Source organism: Lupinus angustifolius, unplaced genomic scaffold (genome assembly GCF_001865875.1).
Source record: "Lupinus angustifolius cultivar Tanjil unplaced genomic scaffold, LupAngTanjil_v1.0 Scaffold_66_100, whole genome shotgun sequence".
Lineage (NCBI taxonomy): Eukaryota > Viridiplantae > Streptophyta > Magnoliopsida > Fabales > Fabaceae > Lupinus > Lupinus angustifolius.
Window position 1 is genome coordinate 1,359 of NW_017723297.1, and position 8,293 is coordinate 9,651.

Consider the following 8,293-nt stretch of genomic DNA (forward strand, 5'->3'; position numbering starts at 1 on the left):
CTTCATTCAATTAACTGAAATGTATTCTATCACAAGGGTGTGATAAGAAAGGGGATAGAGTCACTTGAAAAGGTTGTTTTTCAAAGACTAACACAGGTATTAGAGAGTGAGTAAGGTACAAGGAAGTCTCGGGATGAGAATTTGTAATTATTACTCTTAATATCTAGTGAAGAAATCTCTTGTGTTGCAAGAGTATTGGATGTAACTTTCGGTGGACAAGATGGTGAATCAGTATAAAACTCTCTGAGTACTATCTTCTCCCTTATCTTCTTCAATTTACTTGATATTTTTCTGCATAAATATTCCGCTGCTACTAACTCTGAAATTTTCAGAATATATCTATCATAGATTTAAGACAACTAATTCATCATCCCTCTTAGTTGTCATCTTAGTCTTACGCCTTTCAAGATCAAACTTGAACCATCTTGAAGACAACTCAAATCATACGATGATATACACTTTCAGGTAGTGAGAAGTTGTCAGGTAAATTATTATGGGTCTCAACAAAATGAGCATTCATTTCTTTACTAGTTACTTACCAAGATATCTGTTAAACTTCAGTTTGCTTGTTATCAAGTAAGCAATTAGTAAAGAGGGGCAGATGTGAATACCTATTTTTGTTTGACCCATAAAAGTCCAGAAAACACGTTTCTACTATCAAAATATATTTTTTAGAAAATGATTATACAATAATTTCAAAAATCACAAAAATAAATAAATATAGTTATTTGATTTCAAAAGAAATAAATAATAGAAAATGGCAAATAAAGTGGTTGGTAGTGGAAGACAGTTTTTGATAGTGGAAAGAAGTCATCCTAGTTTTTAGGAGGAGATGGTTTTCTCCATTATTCTTTAAAAAGAGGTCTAAGGCTCTGTGAAGGAAGAGAAAAATGAAGAACCATCACCAACAAAAAGTAATGTAAAAGGCACCAATTGTCCAACAAGAACACTGCTTCATTGTTATTATTTGTTGGAATTAGAATGTTGCCATTGTTATTGTTTCTTGTCACTGACAACACTGCTTCATCATTTGTGTCCTACACAATGACTCCTTTTACAAAACCTTCTTAATTCTCTAGTCCCTAACCAAAAATTATACTACACGGAACAACATTCCAATAAAGTGTAGAAGACAAACACCAATAACAGAGTACCAGATGCAGAGGGACCTAAACAATGCAGAAAATAAAAGGCATAACTTAAGAAGTATAGGAAAGACTACCAACTCACACGATACCCGATAAGTAATTCATCTCGCCTTACCAAACATGATTAACTCGATATGCATATTTATTCATTGTTTACAACGTATTATAATACTACATACATAAAACCCTTTCACTTATAAATCAAAAAACATAACCCACTGCCACCGGCGAGAACCAGAGGGAGAGACGCTGAACCAAGAAAGGACTTGGATGTGACCAGAAGAGGAGACCCTTCCTCCTTTGCCGCCAGAGTCGCGTCAACGTTCATCCGCCATGCCACGTCCAGACGTTGGACACCCTCTCCTTGCAGATCTGGCTGTCCCGAGCGTGAGCTACCTCTGTGAATGGCGCAACGCTTTTAGCCATTCCCACTGATGAAGTTTCCTTTGTTCCTCGCCGGATTGATCTCTCCGCCATGTTAATCCTGGACTGGATCGACCTGTCCCTTCTTCTTCTAAGCCCCATCACGCCGCCTATCGGACACTACACGTCTCACCGGTATCTTCTCTGCACCGCTGGACCGAGAGAGAGAAGAAGAAGTTGGCCGTTGGAGGAGGGGTTCCATCTTTCTCTCCACTGTTGCCTAATCCTGTCTTAATACTTAGGTTCTTTTCCATTTCATGTTGTCCAGCTTTATAAAAAGGGTTCTTTTATTTGCTTTACATATTCAAAATGATACGTGAATGGAATAGATGGAATAATAAAAATGGCAATAACTAATAGTTACATCAACCAGTATATTCATATACAATTCAATTACTAATTGTTAAAGCAACAACAGATTAGTTACATCAACCAGTATATTCATATACAATTCATTACTAATTGTTAAAACAACAATAGACAATGAGAACGACATTTGCATCAACTATATGTACTGCAACATATCTTTAAATATATGTGTAGTTTTGGAACAAATTCTTTTTTAATTAATAAGTTTGTTATTATGTAAATTTAGTATTTCTTCAAAATAAAAATGACAATTAATAAGATTGTTTGGTTTGAAAAATATTTTTCATATGGTAATTTTGCTATCATCGTTTGTGTAAATAAATTATAACATTTTAGAGATTAATCAAAGGATGGAGGCAGGTCGTGATAACACTTTTTGTCATCGTAACATTCTAGAATGGTCATCTTACGATGTTACAACATTTCTTTTCACACGATTAATTCCTAAATTAACAATAAAAACCTAAAAATTCTAATTATTTTCAAATATCTCATTAAGATGGGATACGGTACGGACATTAGCTTTTGATGCTTCGCCCTTCTTAAGGGATAATATTTTTAAACCTCTTTAGAATGAGATGCGGTATGGACATTAGTTTCTATTGCTTCACTCTTTTTAAAGAGATAATTATTTTACAAACAAATCACTTCAAAACTAGAACTATGTAGTCTTGATTTCCATATTGCAAATAGGGATACGTAGGAGCAAGATTAACTCTTGTGAGATACAAAAATAAAAAATAAATATTTTTTTTAAAACAATTTAAACTCAATCCTCGATCTATAATCGACTCCCGAACTCAAACTCTGATATAAAATACCATTTTTCCTAAGTTGGGCTTAAATTCAATTTTTCACGTTTTAACCGCAAAAGATATGGTGGCGACTCCTAAAGAGGTCGCGTAGATGAAAATGCTTATTTTGTTAGAGACACAATGAGAGGGAGAAAGAATGCCCAACAAAAAATCCAATGTGGGCCAGTACATTGTTGCCCTATGCACTCGTTTTGGAAGCCATTTGGAGCCATTGATTCTTTATACTTTGACTTTTGCATGATGTTGACTCTAGCCAGCCAACCACGTAGTGAAACGCATCATGGTTTTAGTGTGCAACACTGCACAAGATAACTGCACTTGTGAGAGCATATGATTCCATGTGGGCGAGTCCACACATTTCTCTAAGCATCCTTCCCTTTAAAAATTAATAAAAAACACTTTTTCACTAATAAATAAGGGAATGGAGTAACTCCTGATATAAGGAGATAAGTTATCTCCTCCTGCCAGTGAAATCATGACATGTGTCATGTTTCATTATTTTCTATAAAAATATTTTTAAAAATAAACAAAATAGCACACATGTCACATTTTTTACTGGCTAGAGGAGATAAGTTATCTCCTGATATGAGGAGATACATTATTCTCAATAAATAAACACCTAAAATAATCATGTTTTTCTAAAAAATAAAATTTGTTAACCACATAAAGCATTGAGGGACGGTCGCTCTGATGGCTTTTTTTCTACTAAAGAACTACGTAGCCTTGATTCCCTAACTAAAATAGGGGTACGTAGGACCAAGGTTCATCTTGCTAGGCACAACAAAAAATTAATAAATTTTTTTCCTTTTAATAATTAATTAAATAACCAAAAAATTTAAAAATATAATAAAGTCATATAATTTGATGAAGGGTACCTCCTAAGGCAGGAAGGTCGGGTGATAATACATTCCCTACCTTGTAACCGACTCCCGAACCTGGAAATCAAAAATCCAAAGTCCAATAATGTAATTGGGCTTAAAATATTTTTCTACATTTTTTACCATAAAATGTAGTGACGACTCTAATAAGGTCGTGCAGCCGAAAAGCGGAGAGCGACAACTAACGACTTTGCTAGGGATAATTCAGTGCATCTGTGTTCATCCTAAGCGCGGTACACCATGGAATACCACGTGGTGCCTTTGTTGAAGAAGTCTCTCCCAACCATTCTTTAGGTGACACATATGAGGGCATACCATGTTCCTCTTGCACGGGATTAATACGCAGCCAAGTATTAAAATTCTATTTTTTTATTTCCAAAGGCAATTTAATTTTTTTCAAGAATAATAAAAACCATATTTAATCAATCAAAATTAATTTATTGGACAATGGGCATAATAATTTTATTTTTTGTAAATAAAAATAATTTTTTAGTAAATAATAATAATAAAGAAAATAAATGTCCCTTTAATATAGTTAAAATCAAAAACTTTTGATGTTTTTTTGTAGCAACAAATTAAATGCTTTTTTCGTAAATAAAATTTTTATATCTTAGAAAAGTTAGAACATTTCCTAATTAAAATTGATTTCCAATAAAACATTCAATTAATTTAAAAATACTTTCATATAACATTATTATTAGTATTTTAAAAATATTATAACTTTGAGAATTAATCAAAGGGTGGAGGCAAGTCGTGGTAACACTTCTTTTCTTCATATGATCCTTGAATGGTCGCATTACTGACGTTTCTTTTCATTCGATTAATTCCTAAATTAATAATAAAACCCAAAAAAATATATTATCGTTATTTTAAACCTTTTTAAAATGGAATGTGGTTCAAACATTAGTTTCTACTACTTCACCCTTTTAAGGAGTCAATTATTTTACCAACAAACTATTTTAAAATTTAGAATTACATAGTCTTGATTTCCTAAAACGTTTAAGGATACGTAGGAGCAAGATTTAATCTTGTCGGACATAACCATAAATTTTTGTTTTATACAATTTAAATTTTATATAATTAAGAGTATTTAAATCATACAATTGGCAAGGTTACCGTTTAATTACGGGCGGACGAGGTGCTAATACCTTCCTCGATCCGTAATCGACTCCCGAACCTTAATATCAAAATCCAAAAGCCCAATGTGATTGGGCTTAAAATATTTTTGTACATTTCTAACAATAAAATGTAGTGGCGACTTTAAGAGGTCGCATAACCGAAAATCGGGGCGCGACAAATGGAGACTTTGTTGGGGATTTTTAGAGAGTTAGGCCTAGTTGTAGCCAGTTGTATGATTTAAACACCCTTTTTTCTGTTCCTTTTCCTATTATTTTTAACAATAAAAAACAATAGTAACGAAATAATTTTTTCAGCTTTATTTATCGCTTTAATTTAATATTATTGTATATGCACCTTATTTTTTGCAGCTTTGGGGTGGAGGTTTATTTTTTCAAATTTTTTCCGCTTTCGCACACACTCACAACACACTTGAGTTACACACACATACGCCATATACTCGGGTTGTTAGAGATTAAGATTGAGATGACATGGACATTTGCTTTACCAGTGTTAGACTTGTCTCCTACTATTAGCATAATGGACCAACCAAATTGTCCTGGTATTGTGAGTTAGACGCTCAAGGGGCCCGACCCCTCTTGTTTAAACCTACGATATTGGGACTCCTTTCTTTCGAGATTGGAGGCAATTTGGTGACCTAGAAGTCTATATCCTTTATCGAGTCCACTTTAATGAGACCTATTACATTACCATAGGTTGTGTGACCATTAGTCTATCCAAAACCCTATAAATATACAATGTGTAGGACACTGGAAGCAAATTATGTCCACCCCAATCTACATTCATCCATGTCATAAAATGAGATTTAACGTTCTAAATAATTTTAAAGTTCATCACTCATTTTTGTTATTGCACTATAATTTCATAACCACAATAGGGTTCCATACCCTAGGGTAATTTTATCTTTCGCAAAAAAAAGACATAAATTTTGCAAAACGTTGGGAGTTATGCCCCAAAATATAATCCTCACTCCCAATGATGGCCCCAAGCTCGGGGGTAAGTTTTATCCACTTTTTGAAAAAACATAGACTAATGAGCTACATTATCCCACAAGAAAGGGTCAACTACCCTAAAAGAGGGATTTACACCATTTCATACATAAATCATTGAATTAATCATTACATATATCATTGCATTAATTATATCATAAATCATTGCATATTCATGTCCATTCATCATTTTGTTATATAAACAATTTTCCATCAATTTAATAAACATGCACCTTTTAAGACAAAGGTTCTTTGGTATAGCAAGACATGGAGGCTAGTTCTAAAATTGTGGGTTCTAACAACGCTCTCTCAATAAAAAATAAAGTGAAGTTCAAATTGCAGACCTTTGATGTAGGCCATTTGGTGGAGCTCCTCTCCAAAGTCCCTAAAGATATTAAGAGTCAGTTTGCAAATGAGGATGGAAAATTGGCAGACCTTCTTCTCATTCCTATTAATGCTTATGCTCTAGATGCTATGTGATAATTTATTCAAAAGTGCACAAGTTTCAAAACAAATTTAGTCAAGTTTGGTTATTCAACGATATTTCCTTTGTTGGTGATTTTTCAACAAGTTTTATGCCTATCCTGCTTTTTAGCATTCAGTCAACATGAGATTTCAAAATGTTGATTTAAAAAAGTGTGCAAAGAAATACATGTCTTTTGAAATTTTACTCATGTTTTCAACATATCTCATTCCTTTTTGGTTGAACCATTTTCAAAATGTTTTACTTGTACAAAAATAGCCCTTCTTTCTACACAATCCATTTTTTTTAAATTTTGAAAGGCATGTTGGTTTGAAGATGTTTGGTTCAATAAAAAACATTATGATAGAGAGTTCAAAAATTATTTTCAAGTATTCATGATCTTAATTTCTATCATATGAGACATATCACGGTATTTGTGTTTAATCATGACAAAGCACATCTACTCACGTTTGAAATCAATAAGCGTATATATCTCAACAAAATTGTGACTTTTTGAAACTTTTTGTGTTGGGTTTTCTAAAAAGATTATGTTTTTCTAAAATTTCAGAAACAAGAAGATTAAAAAATTAGAGGAAGAATCACACACATATATATATAAAAAGAAAATAAAAAGAATGAAGAATATACAAATTAAATCGATTGAAAACAGTAAAGAGAGAGAGAGAAACAAATCCTGCAACTCGAATTTTTATCCTGGTTCGTTTGCTGTCCACTGCAAACTACATCCAGGCCTCCCGGCTGACTTGGGAGATTTCCTTCACTATAATCGAATCAATGTAATTTACAAACACATTATCCAATTACAACACTTAGCAAATGACAAGAAATCAAAGAAACTATCCAATGGTTTGACTCCCTTCCTACCGATAAAGAAAACGTTTCTTTCGGCGTAGCCCCAGCCAAAGAATCTCTCGTTCTTTCCTTTTCTTACACTCTAAGCTATGAAGAAACACACAATCTCTACTGGTGATACGACACCAAGAGATTCCCTTTCACAACAATTATACAAGAATTACAAGAGTAATATTAAGCTATACCTAAGCTCAAATACAACATGAAGGCTTTACTCTAATGCACATTTAACACAAACACATGTGAAATGACAAGTATTAGTTATGAAAACAGAAGTTACAGAATCATAAAATTCATGAAAAAACGCATCAAAATATGCATGAACATGTGAGGGAAAACGTGAGAGATTATAACATGAAATGCACTCAATCCTAAAGCAAGGAATCTCTCATTTCTAAACTCACTAATGCAATTAACAAATAGATGCAGCAATTAACACGTAGAATGCTCTAACTCTCTAATAAATGCAACATGCAACTTATGAGATTAATTCTGAAAACGCAGTTTATAAAGAATCAGTCCAGAACCCCAGATAATCGATTAAATACCTTCTTAATCGATTAACGGGACTAAAAATCATAACTGATTCTGTTTTTCAGTTTTTCAGTTTCAACAACTTAAAAATCAGTTAGGTTAATCGATTAACGTAAACCTTTAATCGATTAACTGCATTACAAAAACGTGTTCCAGTGGCAACCACTTTACACAGCAGTTGGGTTAATCGATTAAAGGTATGGTTAATCGATTAACACTAAATAAAATATGTATTTTCAAATAGAAAACATCAAATATGTTATGCACTTAGATAATACATGTTTGACACTTAGTTTTATGCCTAGAATGCATATATACATGTATTTATGTAATGCATGAACATATTATCAAATGAACATATCTCATGGATGAAATGATTTAAAGATAAATGCATATGAGACATGTTTTAGGTGCCCTAAGCCTTCGACTCAACTTAAACTAGAAACTAGTCTAAGCCTAGTACCAAATAAAAGACTTAAGCACGTTGGATTGTTGGTTATCTTCAAGCACTTTTAGGCACACGTTGTCCTCATCAAAACCATGACGTTCAAGGAGAGCTTTCCAAAGTGTTCCTCTTGACATGCACACTTTCAATCTCCCCCTTTTTGATGATGACAAACTCTACATCAAGTTCATCAATTTTAAAGTAACAATTGCTTGATGA

General features: G+C 33.0%; 1 long non-coding RNA gene across 1 annotated transcript; it reads left to right on the top strand.

Annotated features, from left to right (window-relative positions):
• Positions 1-509: 509 nt before the first annotated feature.
• On the top strand, positions 510-7,734 carry LOC109339306. Its single transcript, XR_002106649.1, has 3 exons — positions 510-619; positions 3,942-3,951; positions 7,724-7,734. It is a non-coding gene; the product is annotated as an uncharacterized LOC109339306 (long non-coding RNA).
• Positions 7,735-8,293: the final 559 nt, after the last annotated feature.